Source organism: Rhinolophus ferrumequinum, chromosome 3 (genome assembly GCF_004115265.2).
Source record: "Rhinolophus ferrumequinum isolate MPI-CBG mRhiFer1 chromosome 3, mRhiFer1_v1.p, whole genome shotgun sequence".
Classification (NCBI taxonomy): Eukaryota; Metazoa; Chordata; class Mammalia; order Chiroptera; family Rhinolophidae; genus Rhinolophus; species Rhinolophus ferrumequinum.
The window spans coordinates 24,879,604-24,894,377 of record NC_046286.1 but is presented as its reverse complement, the minus strand read 5'-3'; the positions used below and the strand labels follow the sequence as shown (position 1 = coordinate 24,894,377).

The window sequence follows — 14,774 nt, the reverse complement described above, 5'->3', positions numbered from 1 at the left end:
GGGGACCTTTAAATTTTTGGTTTGGTTCTCTAACTAATTAACCATTTCAGACTTCTACTTTGTCCAGTCACAGCGTGCGGACTTTGCGTTTTAGACTTCGCTCGACATTTTTGCTCACTCCGCACTCCGCCACTTGGATCCCATCCGGTCAAGAAAATAAGGTATGTATCCAAGGCGAGGTAAATCCTTGGACTACTGTGGTAGTCTGAGCACAGTGTAAGCAAAACTTATGCGGACCTTCTTCGGTCAATTTTATTTTTACTAGAATCCACGCCCTAGGAGCTCCTGCCCGCCTCCGGTCTCCCCACTGCACACCGCGGTTCCCCGGAGGCACCGGGAACTCCGAGCGACCGCCCTCTCTGCTACAAGCCAGAACTGGGGTGGAGTGGGGTGGGGGGTACAGGGTTCCCGCGGAGCATGCGCAGACCAAGCCCAGCGCATGCTCCGCAGCGCGGCGGGTCCACAGATGAGGGGAGTTGAGTCTCAGGCGCCCCAACATCCCTAGCGGAGCTGCCGCAGAACCATTTGTTCTGAGCCTTGACTGCCAATAAAGTTCGTCAAAAAATCAGTTATTTTTTAAAAGAGCGAAAAAGAGAGCGGAGCCATGTGTGGGGACAGAGCCCCAAAAAGCAGTTTCCAGGCTCTCAGCCTCACATAGAAAGGTGCTGGCTCAGGTAGTAAATGGCCGTCGACTGTGATCAAATGGCCATCAGCTGTGGCTAGTTGGCCGTCAGCTGTAACCAGTGAGCCATTAGCCATGAATATAACTGCCGTGGCTAGGCTAGTAGCAAAGAGAAAAAGGGGGAGCTAGCAAGAAGATGGTGGCTGAGTCTGCAAGCGGCTCAGTGAGGGTTGAGAATTGTGTGGCTCCTGGTTCCTGTGTCTCCAACCCAGCCACCAGCGAGAGTATAGTGGTGTGACTCCCCTACCTATGGCTCCGTGGGTGTTCCTTTTTGGCCTCACCATGTCCTGCGTTCTTGTGTGGGGAGTGAGACCAGAGACCCTGCAGGGCGCCCTGCACGACACCATGTCATGCAGGGTATGATGCGGGGTCTCTGCTCCTGCTCCCCACATGAGAATGCAGGACACGGTGAGGCCCAAAAGGTACACCCACGGAGCCATAGGGGAGTCATACCAGTATAGTCTCGCTGGCGGCTGGGTTGGAGACACAGGAAGCAGGAGCCACACCATCCACAACCTGACCTCCGCTTCTCTGCCAACCAACCTCACTTGCTAACTGCAACCCTCCATGCTAACTGCAATCCGCCTCTCCTCAATCCGCAATCCATAATCCCCGCTTGCTAGTTTAGCCATGGCAGTTATATCAGTGGCTAATGGCTAACCGGTAACAACTGATGGCCAACTAGTCACAGCTGATGACCATCTTCTACCTGAGCCAGCACCTTTCCACGTGAGGCTGAGAGCCTGGAAACTGCTCTTTGTGACTCTCTCCCCACAAGCCTTGTGGGCGGACCACGGTGGTAGCTGGATCCCTAGGAGGAGGAGGTGATGGCAGCAGCGGTTGCACCGTGACCAAGAGGAGCCGGTTGCACCGGGCTGCCATTCTGCTGCCGGGGGCTGGGGACGGTGAGTAGCGGCTCGCACTCCCGGGCAGGGGCGCTGCACTCACTCGCCCCCTCCAGGGGCTGAGGACTCCTCTGGCTCAGTTGGGGAAGGACCCGCCTCTCCCCGGGTCGCGAGTTGTGCCTGACTCCCGGGACTGCCGAGGGGCGGGGCTCCCATCCCCCAGCCCTGGCCTGCGAGCGCCAGCTCCCCCCGCCTCTGAGTGCGGTGACCCAAGTTCCAGCTGGAGGAGGTGGGCGGCAGGGCCAGCCCGACACCCCCTCCCAGCGGTCGGATCTTCCAGGGTGTGGGTGCCTGGAATTGCCACTTGGGCGGGAAGGAGCGAGGTGGAGCAGAGGCGAGGCGCCGCGCCTCCAGCCTGACGGACCTCCCGGCTGCTTGCCCAGACCCAGCCCCCAGATAGAGAAGGGGCGACTCAGGCCGGGGAGACACCAGCTCGGGACGTTAGGTGCCCAGGTAAGGTGTAATGGGGAAGAGGCTCCCAAGCTCTTACCTTAGGTTTTAGACCCCTCTCCTCCCTGTGCGTGGCGGTGCCCCCCTCTTTCCCCCAGCCCCACCCTTCCCTAATTTCTCGCGGAGAGACAGCTAGAATATGAATGAGCCAGACTGCACTATTTCACTGACACTAGCTGCCATAGAATTACTTGAGGCAGCTCCCAGGCATAAGAACCTGAGGGTGCGGTGCGTGAGAGAGAAGTAACTTCACTATCAAGTAGCTGTAGACTCTGAAAAGGGCCTGTGGGGACAGAGCCAGGAGACCAGTTTCCAAGTTCTGGGCCTCACGTGGAAAGGTGCTGGCTGGGATAGAAGATGGTCATCAGCTGTTACCAGTTAGCCATTAGCCACTGATATAACTGAGGTGGCTAACCTAGCAAGCGTGGATTGCGGATTGGACAGAGGTGGATTGCAGTTAACAAGTGAGGTTGGTTGCTGAGAAAAGGATGGCAGGTTGCAGATCCTGTGGCTCCTGCTTCCCAGCCGCCAGCCAGACTATAGTGGTATGACACCCCTATGGGTGTTCCTTTTTGGCCTCACCATGTCCTGCGTTCTTATGTAGGGAGCAGGCCCAGAGACCCCACATGACACCCTGCATGACAGGGCCATTTACTTCTCTAGGTTTTATGTAACTGCTACTGCCTCCTAGGTAATTGCTTTGAACCTAGAAAGTTTTTCAGTATTTTTGTAAATATAATCATACCTGTGCTGAAGTACAGGCTATGATGAAAAAACAACCCTGTTGATCAGTGAGTTAGTTAACTCATTCTTCCCTTTTGGAATTTTTTGGATTGCATTGGTTGGCAAAAATATTTAAAATTAAATTTGGGGAAAATAATATTTACATAAAGCACTGCTGTCCAGCTTTTTAATTATTGCACTCAGAATTATGCTCATTTTCTAAGAACTTAGTTGTTTTGATACAGTGCTTTAAGTCTATGGAGTAATGGCTGATAATCACAATTACACTGCCGATATTAAAATCTGATTCCACCTTTTTTCTTTAAATTTTATTATCTTTAAACCACCATATTGTAAAATTAACTTTTTTAGAGATGTGTAGTTCTATGAATTTTAGATTCATGTAACCACCACGATGATCAGGATATAGAACAGTTCTGTCAACACCACCACCAGCCCCCAAAAATATATGTTCTCCTTTTATGTCCTTCCCCTAACCAATCAACCACAGAGGCTCCTCGACTTAGGGTGGGGTTAGGTCCCAATAAACCCACTGCAAGTTGAAAATATCTTAAGTGGAAATGCATTTAATAGGTACCACACTGTAGAGTATCACTTGCTTACCCTCCTGATTTTGTGGCTTGATTGGGAGCTGCTGCCACCGTCCAGCATCATAAAAAAAGTGTCACACCCTATAGCAATAGCCTGGGGAAAGGTCAAATTCAAAATTGAAGTACAGTTTCTACTAAATTCTTCTCGCTTTCACACTGTCATAAAGTTGAAAAATCGTAAGTCAAACTCATCGTAAAGTCTGTGGCCATCTGTACTGATCTTTTCTAGAATGCCATATAAATGGAATCATGTAGTATGTAACCTTTGGATGCTAACTTCTTTCAGCATAATGCCTTTGAGATTCCTCCAAGTTGTAGCACGTATCAACAATTGCTTTACTACCATGTTTCCCTGAAAATAAGACCAGGTCTTATATTAATTTTTGCTCCAAAAGATGCATTAGGGCTTATTTTCAGGGAATGTCATCCTGAAAAATCATGCTAAGGCTTATTTTCTGGTTAGGTCTTATTTTCAGGGAAAACAGTACTACTGGTAAGTAGTACTCCATTAAATGGATGTACCACAATTTATACATCCACTCACTGAAGGATATATGGATTATTTCCAGCTTTCGATGATTATGAATAGAACTGTTGCTATAAACATTTGTGTTATAAGTTTTTCGTGAACATAAATTTTCATTTCTCTAGGGTATTGCTAGGAGTGCGATTGCAGGGTCATGTAAGGTATAATTAACTTTAAAAGAAACTGTCACACCGATTGCCAGAATGGGTGTATCATTTTGCATTTTCACCAGCAATGTGTGAAAGTACCATTCATTTCACATCCTCTCTAGCACTTCGTATTGTCAGTATTTTTAAATTTAGCCATTCTAATTTGTATCTTGTGGTTTTAATGTGTCCTTAACTAATGGCTAAAGATGAGTATCTTTGCATGTGTTTATTTGGCTATATAATCTTTGGTGAGTACCTGGCCAAGAGTTATTTATCTTGTAACTGGAAGTTTGTACCTTTTGACCACCTTCCTCCAATTTACCCTCCCCATACACTCTACCTCTGGTAACCACAAGTCTAATACCACACACACACACACACACACACGCATGACATGTGTGTGCATGTGTGTGATATAGCTAAGAGTTTTTTTGTTTGTTTTTATATTTTTTAAGATTCCATATATAAGTGAGTTCACATAGTATTTGTCTTTCTCTGATTCTTCTTAGCATAATACCTTCAAGGTCCATTCATGTTGTCACAAATGGTAGTAATTCCTTGTTTTTTTATGGCTAAATTATATTCCATTGTATGTGTGTGTGACATATCACAAATTCTTTATCCATTCATTTATCAATGGATACTTAGGTTATTTCTGTGTCTTGGCTATTATAAATAATGCTGTTATGAACATGGAGCTGCAGGTATCTTTTTTTAAAGTTTATTGGGGTGACAATTGTTACTAAAATTACATAGATTTCAGGTGTACAATTCTGTATTACATCATCTATAAATCCCATTGTGTGTTCACCACCCAGAATCAGTTCTCCTTCCATCAACATATGTTTGATCCCCTTTACCCTCATCTCCCATCCCCCACCCCCTTACCCTCTGGTAACCACTAAACTATTGTCTGTGTCTATGAGTTCTTGTTTCTCATTTGTTTGTCTTGTTCTTTTGTTGTTTTTGGTTTATATACCACATATCAGTGAAATCATATGGTTCTCTGCTTTTTCTGTCTGACTTACTTCGCTTAGCATTATACTCTCAAGATCCATCCATGTTGTCACAAATGTTTCTATATCATCTTTACTTACCGCCGAATAATATTCCATTGTGTATGTATACCACGACTTCTTTATCCATTCATCTATCGAAGGACAGTTTGGTTGTTTCCATGTCTTGGCCACCGTAAATAAAGCAGCAATGAACATTAGAGCACACGTGTCTTTATGTATAAATGTTTTCAGATTTTTTGGGTAGATACCTAGGAGAGGGATTGCTGGGTCATATGGTAATTCTATTCGTAATTTTTTGAGGAACTGCCACACTGCCTTCCATAGTGGCTGCACCAATCTGCATTCCCACCAACAGTGTATGAGGGTTCCCTTTTCTCCACAGCCTCTCTGACACTTGTTACTATTTGTCTTGTTGATGATAGCCATTCTGACTGGGGTGAGGTGATACCTCATTGTGGTTTTTATTTGCATTTCTCTGATGGTTAGTGATGTTGAGCATTGTTTCATGTCTATTTGCCATTTGTATGTCCTCTTTGGAGAAATGTCTCTTCAGGTCCTCTGCCCATTTTTCAATTGGGTTGTTTGTTTTTTTGTTATTGAGTTGCATGAGTTCCTTGTATATTTTGGATATTAGCCCCTTATCGGAGGCACTGTTTGCAAAAATCTTCTCCCGTTCAATTGGTTGCCTCTTTATTTTGTCAATGGTTTCTTTTGCTGTGCAGAAGCTTTTAAGTTTCATATAGTCCCATTCGTTTATTTTAGCTTTTACTTCCCTTGCCTTTGGAGTCAAATTCATAAAATGCTCTTTGAACTCAAGGTCCATAAGTTTAGTACCTATGTTTTCTTCTATGCAGTTTATTGTGTCAGGTTTTATGCTTAAGTCTTTGATCCATTTTGAATTAATTTTGGTACATGGTGACAGATAGCAGTCCAGTTTCATTCTTTTGCACGTTGCTTTCCAATTCTCCCAGCACCATGTATTGAAGCGGCTGTCTTTTCTCCATTGTATGTTTTTGGCGTCTTTGTCAAAAATTAACTGTCGATATTTATGTGGTTTTATTTCTGGGTTCTCAATTCTATTCCATTGGTCTATGTGTCTGTTTTTCTGCCAATACCATGCTGTTTTGATTATTGTAGCCCTGTAGTACAAGCTAAAGTCAGTGAGTGTGATACCTCCAGCATTGTTCTTTTTTCTTAAGATTGCTTTGGCTGTTTGGGGTCTTTTGTGGTTCCAAAAAAATCTGATGATTTTTTGTTCTATTTCTTTTAAAAATGCCATTGGGAATTGCATTAAATCTGTATATTGCTTTGGGTAATATGGCCATTTTAACTATGTTGATTCTTCCAATCCATGAGCACGGAATATCTTTCCATTTCTTTGTGTCTTCTTCAATTTCTTTTAAAAATGTCTTATAGTTTTCAGCATATAGGTCTTTCATATCCTTGGTTAAGTTTATTCCTAGACATTATATTCTTTTTGCTGCAATTGCTAAAGGAATTGATTTCTGTATTTCTTTTTCTGAGATTTCATTGTTAGCATATAGGAATGCAATGGACTTTTGTCCATTGATTTTGTAGCCAGCAACTTTACTGTATTCGTTGATTGTTTCTAATAGCTTTTTGGTGGAGTCTTTAGGGTTTTCTCTATGTAGCATCATGTCATCTGCAAAGAGTGACAATTTAACGTCTTGATTCCCAATTTGGATGACTTTTATTTGTTTCTCTCGCCTGATTGCTCTGGCAAGGACTTCCAACACTATGTTGAAAAGCAGATTTTTATTTGCATTTCTCTGATGATTAGTGATGTTGAGCATTTTTGAAATGCTCAATGTTGAAAAGCAGAGGTGATAGGGGACAGCCCTATCTTGTTCCTGAATGTAGAGCAAAGGGCTATAGTTTTTCACCATTAATTATGAGATTAGCTGAGGCTTTGTCATATATGGCCTTTATTATGTTAAGGTATTTTCCTTCTATACCTATTTTATTAAGTGTTTTAATCATAAATGGATGTTGTATCTTGTCAAATGCTTTTTCTGCATCAGTTGATATAATCATATGATTTTTGTCATTTATTTTGTTTATGTGATGTATCACATTGATGGATTTGCAGATGTTGAACCATCTTTGTGCCCTGGGGATGAACCGCACTTGGTCGTGATGAATAATCTTTTTAATGCATTGTTGTATTCGATTTGCTAGAATTTTCTTTAGGATTTTTGCATCTGTATGCATCAGAGATATTGGTCTGTAGTTTTCTTTTTTTGTGTTATCCTTACCAGGTTTTGGTGTCAGGGTAACGTTGGCCTCATAAAATGAGTTAGGGAGTACTGTCTCTTCAATTTTTTGGAAGACTTTGAGTAGGATTGGTATTAGATCCTCTTTGAAGGTTTGGTAGAATTCACTAGTGAAGCCATCTTGTCCCGGACTTTTGCTTTTGGGAAGGTTTTGGATGACTGATTCAATTTGCAGGTATCTTTTTCAATTAGTGTTTTTATTTGTTTTGGATATATTCCCAGTAGTAGAATCGCTGGATCATAAAGTAGTTCTACTTTTAATTTTTTGAGGATCCTAGACACTGTTTTCCATAAGGGTCCCAATTTTTTTGCATCGATGCTAGCATTTGTTATCTCTTGTCTTTTTGATGGTGGCCATTCTGATAGGCATGTGATGTCTCATTGGGGCTTAAATTTGCATTTCTCTAATGACTTGTGATGTTGAGCATCATATATGTCTTCTTTGGGAAAATGTCTATTCAGGTTCTTTGCCCATTTTTTAATTGGATCATTTATTTTTTTTTCTATTGAGTTATGAGTTCTTTATATATTTTGGATATTAAGCCCTTCTCCGATATATGATTTGAATATATTTTTCCCAGGAAGCTGTTGTTCGTTAAGGTAAGAAATGGTCTTGAAACCATATATTGCAGTAAATTAAGTAGTGTAAGAATGTGTCTTTCCACAAAATTTCAAGTGATTACATTTTCATAAGGGTCAAAAATCAAAATTTTAACTAAAATTCAAAATTACAGAGCAGGCATTGAAGGTAGTATATAGAAAAAAACTAATATTAAGAACTAATAAGTAACCAATATTATGCCATATTCAGTTCATAAAAATAGAATATGAAATAATAAGATTCAATATTGAGCAATATATTACCTTATGAGTAGATTTAGCCTTTTCAAGTCATAAAGAAACAAAAATGGTGGATTATGTTATATTGATTTTGTTTGTTTTAATTGCAAAGATTCTTGAAAGGAAAATATTAAGTCTCAGATACAAATGTCTCTTAAAGGGAATGTAGAATAGAAAGTAGGAATAAATGCTTCTTAAGTTCTCATTTGGTTGTGTCAAAGTTAGAAAATCAACAAATTAAGTCCAGTTATTTGACAAGAGGGCTAATTTAAACCCATGACATAATGTTAACCTTGATGCATTTAATTATTCACAGTGAGTCCATGTCACTTGACCTGAGTTTTTGTTGACTCTGGAATTTTTCACATGTTACATAATTATGATATGTGATATTTTATGACATATTTTGTCATAATATGACATAACATAATATAAGCTTTAAATAATACACTTAGCACATTGAAATGATTTGTTGTTTACATAGAAGTATACCATTTACTGTCAGTGAGAAATTCACATGTTGTACTCTATCTTGTAATGAAGGTAGTTATTAGGTACCAATAATGTCAAAGTATTAGAGACAGGGAGTTGCCACAAATGACTTATAATCTCATCAGCATTGCCTTGCTTGAGGTTTATGAGGTCATGTTAAATCAATTCTAGAAGCTACAAAGGGAAGCTCTGTATATATATATGTTGCTAGGGACACAATATTAGTAACAATATTGGTATGTTACTAATATGACTTTTCTTAAAAATGTTGTGACAGTATCAATTATTTGTTTTAAAAATGTAATAAATAGTTATGTTTTCCATTATGCATGGAAGATTGGTTATAGATTCTGTCAGAATCCTCAAAAGTTTATTTTGAAGAGACATGGAAAGAAAATAGTGCTATTATGCCAGCTTTGACTTTTTTTTGTGTCTTCACTATACATGCCAATTCCTTATCATGAGTGCTAGTGGATTATTTGTGACGATTTTTAAGCTATAGTTACCGTTAAGTTGATGACTTACACAAAAAGGAATGTCATTAAGAAGTCATGGAAATTTAAGAGAAAGGTTTAATCATTCTTTTTTCAAATTAAATATTTTATCTTGACATAATTGTAAATTCTCACGCAGTTCTGAATAATACCGAGAGAACCCATGTCCTTTATATCCTGGTCCCTTCAATGGTAACATCTTGCAAATCTGTAGTACAGTGTCAACAACCAGGACTGACATTGATGCAGTCACGATACACAGCATTTCCTTCACCACAAGGACCCCTCATGTTGCCCTTTTGTAGCCTCATCTACTTTCCTCCTGCCCCTACCCTCTCTTTAATGTTTGAACAACCACTAGTCTGCTGTCCATTTCTATAATTTTGCCATTTCGAGAAAGGAGTCAGACAGTATGAGTATGTAACCTTTTGGGAACGGGTCTGATCACTCATCATAATTTTCTGGATATTCATCCAGGCTATTGTGTGTATCAATAGTTCTTTCATTTTATTGCTGAGTAGTACTATATGGTATGGATGTGTCACAGTTACTTTAACTGTTCATCTGTTGAAAGACACCTGGATTGTTTCCAGTTTGGGATTCTTGTGAATTAAGCTGTTATAAACCTTCGTGTACATCCAGGGTTTTGTGTAAACATAAATTTTCATTTCTCTTGGTAAGTGCCCAGGAGTGGGTCATATGGTAGTTGCATGTTTAGTGTTTGAAGACACTGCCAAACTGTTTCCAGAGTGGCTATACCATTTTATATTCCCACCACCGATGTCTAAGTGATCCAGTTTCTCTCTGTATCCCTACCAGCATTTGGTGTTGTCATTGTATTTTAACCATTCTATGTAGTCTATTTCATTGTTGATTTAGTTTGTGTTTCCCTACCAGATAACACTGTTGAGCATCTTTTCATGTGTTTATTTGCCAGTTGTCTATCTTCTTCCACGAAATGTCTCTTCATGTCTTTGCCCATTAAATGGGCCATCTTTTGAGCATTTAATTATTTGGGGTTTTTTTTATGGTTGAGTTTTGAGATTTATTTTTATGTATTCCAGATACTAGCTCATTGTTAGTTATGGGGTTTGCAAATATTTCCTCCCACTCTGTGGCTTATCTTTGCATCCTCTTAACAGTCTTTTGCACAGCAAAATGTTTTAATTTTAGTGAAGGCCAATTTCTCAGTTTTTCCTTTTCTAGATCATACTTTTCATTTCAAGTCTAAGAACTCTTTGACCTAGCCTTAGATCCTGAATATTTTCTCCAGTTTTTTTTTTCTAAGTTTTATAGTCTGACATTTAGGGCCATGATCCATTTTAACTTAATTTTTGAATAAGGTGTGATGTTTAGGGTGAAGTTTGTTTTTTTGTCTGTGCTGTCCCAGTTGCTCCAAGTGCCATTTGCCTACTGAATTGCCTACAATTGCCTATGCATGCTTGTTAAAAATCATTTGGGGAAATTTGTGTTGGTCTATTTCTACTTCTCTGTTCTATTGATATGTGTGTCTAGAGTTCCGCCAATACAATACAGACTTTTAAAAAATCATTGTTTTGTTTTTTAATTGCAGTTGACATGCAATATTATATTAGTTTCAGCTGTACAACAGAGTAATTAGACATTTATATAACTTATGAAGTGATCAGCTGATAAATCGAGTACCCATTGACACCATACATAGTTATTACAATTTTATTGACTATATTCCTTATGCTGCACTTTACATCATCCCCATGACTATTTTGTACCTACTAACTTGTATTTCTTAATCCCTTCCCCATTTTAACCAACCTCCAAACCTCTCTCCCAGCTGGCAACCATCAAAATGTCCTTGTATGAGTGACTTTGTTTCTGTTTGTTTGTTTGTTTTGTTCTTTAGATTCCACATGTAAAGTGAAATCATATGACATTTGTCTTTCTCTGTCTGACTTGCTCCAGTCAGCACAATAGCATCTAGGTCCATTCATGTTGCTGCAGATGGCAAGATTTCTTTCTTTTTATGGCTGAGTAATATTCTATTGTATATATGTTTCACCGCTTCTTTATCCATTCCTCTATTGATGGAAACCAAGGTTGCCTCCATATGTAGGCTACTATAAACAATGCTGCAATGAGTATATGCACATGTCCCTTCAAAGTAACATTTTGGGTTCTTTGGATAAATACCAAGAAGTGAAATTACTAGATCCTTCTCTGTCTCTTGTTATAGCTTTTGTTTTAAAGTCTATTTTCTCTGATAGTAGTGTTGCTACACTAGCTTTTTTTTTTTCCATAAAATATCTTTTTCCATCCTTTTACTTTCAGTCTCTGTGTGTCTCTTGGTCTGAAGTGAGTCTCTGATAGCCAGCATATGTAAGTGTCTTGTTTTCTTATTCATTCAGCCACTCTATCTTTTGATTGGAGCATTTAATCTATTTACATTTAAAGTAATTGTTGATAGATACGTGGTTATAGCCATTTTAGTATTTATATTTTTTATCTTTTTTTTTTTCATCTTAAATAATTTGCTTTAACATGCTTTGTAATACTGGTTTGGTGGTGATGGACTCTTTTAGCTTTTTCTTATCTGGGAAGCTCTTTCTCTACCCTTTGATTCTAAATGATAACTTTGCTGGGTAGAATAATCAGGGTGATACATCTTTGCTTTTCATCTCTTTGAATATGTCCTGCCAAACACTTCTAGCCTGCAAAGTTTCTGTTGAGAAATCATCTGACAGTCTTATGGGAACTCCCCTATAGGTAACTAATTGCTTTTCTCTTGCTGCTTTTAAGATTCTTTATTTGTCTTTAATCTTTGGCATTTTAATTATGATGTATCTTGATGTGGGCCTCTTTGGATTCATCTTTTTGGGACTCTCTGTGCTTCCGAGGCTTTTATGTCTATTTCCTTCACGAGGTTATAGAAGTTTTCCGTCATTATTTCTTCAAATAGTTTTTCAATTCCTTGCTCTCTCTCTTCTTTTGGTACACCCTGTGATGGTACACTTGAGATTGGCCCATAGGCCTCTTAAACTCGCCTTATTTTTTTGATTCTTGTTTTCTTTTTGCTGTGCTGATTAGGTGTTTTCAGCTACCTTATCTACTAAATTGCTGACTCGATCCTCTACTTCATCAAATCTACTTTAATTCCCTCTAAATATTTTTCCTTTCAGTTATTGTATTGTTTATTTCTGAATGGTTGATTTTATGTTTCCTATCTCCACTTTTATGTTTCCTGTCTCTTTGTTATGGTTCTCACTCAGGTCTTTGAGCATTCTTATAACTAATGTTTTGAACCCTGTGTCTGGTAGATTGCTTGTCTCAATTTTGTTTAGTTCTTTTTCTGGAGTTTTATTTTGTTCTTGTAATTTGAAAACATTTTTTTGTCTCCCCATTTGGGTGCCTTTCTGTGTTTGTTTCTATGTATTAGGTAGGACTGCTATGACTCTCGTGCTTAGTAATGTGGTCTCATGTAGTAAGTGTCTTGTGGTGCCCAGTGGCTCAGTCTCCTTGGTCACCTGAACTGAGTGCTCCAGGTATGTCCCTTTTGTGTGTTATGTGTGACCTTTTGTTGTAGGTGATCCTTGATTGCTGCTTGTCAGTGGGAGGTATTGACCCTCAGGCTGATTGGTTTTGAAGACTTCCCCTGACCGTAGTGGAGGAGCTGTTGTGCAGGGGTTGATCCTATGGAGCAGGATTCACTTTTTTGGGGATTTTGTGCCTGCCCAGTCTGCTCTTGGGTATGTCATCTGTGGAGGCAGCTGGGTGATGTTCTACTTGGGTCTGATGTCTGAAGGTGGCCACTGGGCATTCAAATCCTGAGGCCTCCTGGGAAGGGCCCCACCACAGGGCAAAGTCAGCTGCAGCCTGTGTCCTGACCAGGGACACCTGGCATGAGCCACAGAGCAATCTGAAGATGGCAGCCACTCCCACTGGGCTTAGAGGTCCTGGGAGAGGCCAAGCTTTGAACTGAGGCCAGCTGCCACTAGTGCCAGGCTTGGGACTGCTCAGCACAAGGTATGGGGCACACCAACGCTAGATCTTGCTTGTTTCCTTTTTTTCTTTTTTTAGCTGTTGAGAGATTTTAGGAAAGTCTGCAGTGTAAGCCAAGACAGGCCATTTGTATGAAGAAAGCTGTGGAAGAGGCTTGGGTGAGTCTGCAAGTTGTGTGGGGTGTGATCTCAGGAAATCACCAGGGTAGGGTGAATGGTTTTAGCCAGTTTGATGGAGACTCAGATATGGCAGCTGCCTGAGTCTGCACACCAGGAGGAAAATGGCTTAACAAAGGAACAATCACTTTTGCCAGCACTACTCTCTGTGAGAAAGCAGCCCCTCCAGCCCTTGCCCTGAGGACAAACAATTCTTTTCCTCCCTGTGTGTCCCTGGCATCTTTTGAGTTTCTGTCCCAGCACTGGAGCTCAGAGCGAGTGAGTCTATCAGCAAATAAGTCCATGTTTGGGCCCTTTAAGAGGAGCACCTAGAACTCCAGCCATCCTCTTTCACTCAGCCATAATTTCTGCTGGTTTACCAGCTAGAAACATGGGGTCTTCTATTTCTGGCACTAGAACCCTGGGCTGGGGAGCCTCACTCTTCCAGGGGGACTTCTGTAGCCAAGATATCCCTCCTAATTTGTAAATGCCACATGTGGGTCCTACCCATCTCTTGGTGGCTTCTTTTCTTTGTCCTCACATGTGTAGGACTTTTAGTCAGCTAGACTTTAGGCAGTTCTCGGTGATGGTTTTTCTGTAGTTTAGTTGGAATTTTGATGTGGTCATGAGAGGAGGCAAGCAGAATGTTTACCTGCTCTGTCATCTTGACCAGAAATCCCCCAGTTGAATCATTCTTTTTTGTCAGTTTATTACATTTCTTTACATTAGTTGAAATAATGCGTACACTATAATATCCAAGATTTATTCAGAATACATTTCTCCATATACTTCTAAAGTACATAATTTACAAAAGTACTGGAATCCATAAATCTTAAATAAAAAAAAAGAGGAGGAGGTACCACCAGGAAGGCTAGTCACGTAATAAAAGCCTATTAGGCACTATTATCACTACTGGAATTACTATATTATTAAATGTGTCCCATAGCAAGATTGGAGCCATGTTCATGAGCACAATATTTGAAGAAGGCAAAGACTTGCCTCTTATAATTGTTCTCATATTCTAGACAGAAAAACTCTTTCTACCCAAGATGTTTTTGCAGCACTATATGTAAAGACACAGAAGGATTAACAGAACTACAACATTGTATTGCTGGCTCCACTCTGCTTCTGGCAATCCCATGAGTGTGCCTTAACCTCTTTAAGTACCTGCAAGTATTGAAAGTCCCTGCTATTAAATTCTTAGCAGAAAATATACCTGTACACCTAGGGGACAGGAAAAGGAAAAAAAATGATGGTTTTATAAAATAAAACACTAACTCTGTGGGAAGTTAGTGGGAAGAAACCTTCTAAATCTATCTTCTTCCAAAGATCTAAGAAGCAAGAGAAACTCTCCAAAATAAAACTGACCTCTAAAATAAGAAATACTTCCCAATTAACTTTCAAAATATCATAGCTGTAATGTGAGCTTTTCACCATAGCCCACAATATTCCTCTATTT

General features: G+C 40.1%; 1 long non-coding RNA gene across 1 annotated transcript in view; it reads left to right on the top strand.

Annotated features, from left to right (window-relative positions):
* Window positions 1-1,929: 1,929 nt before the first annotated feature.
* LOC117016143 (uncharacterized) overlaps window positions 1,930-14,774 on the top strand; it is a 136,783-nt gene continuing 123,938 nt past the window's right edge. Inside the window, exon 1 of the long non-coding RNA XR_004421835.1 lies at window positions 1,930-2,040. This is a non-coding gene — a long non-coding RNA (uncharacterized LOC117016143). The remainder of the gene's footprint in view (window positions 2,041-14,774) is intronic.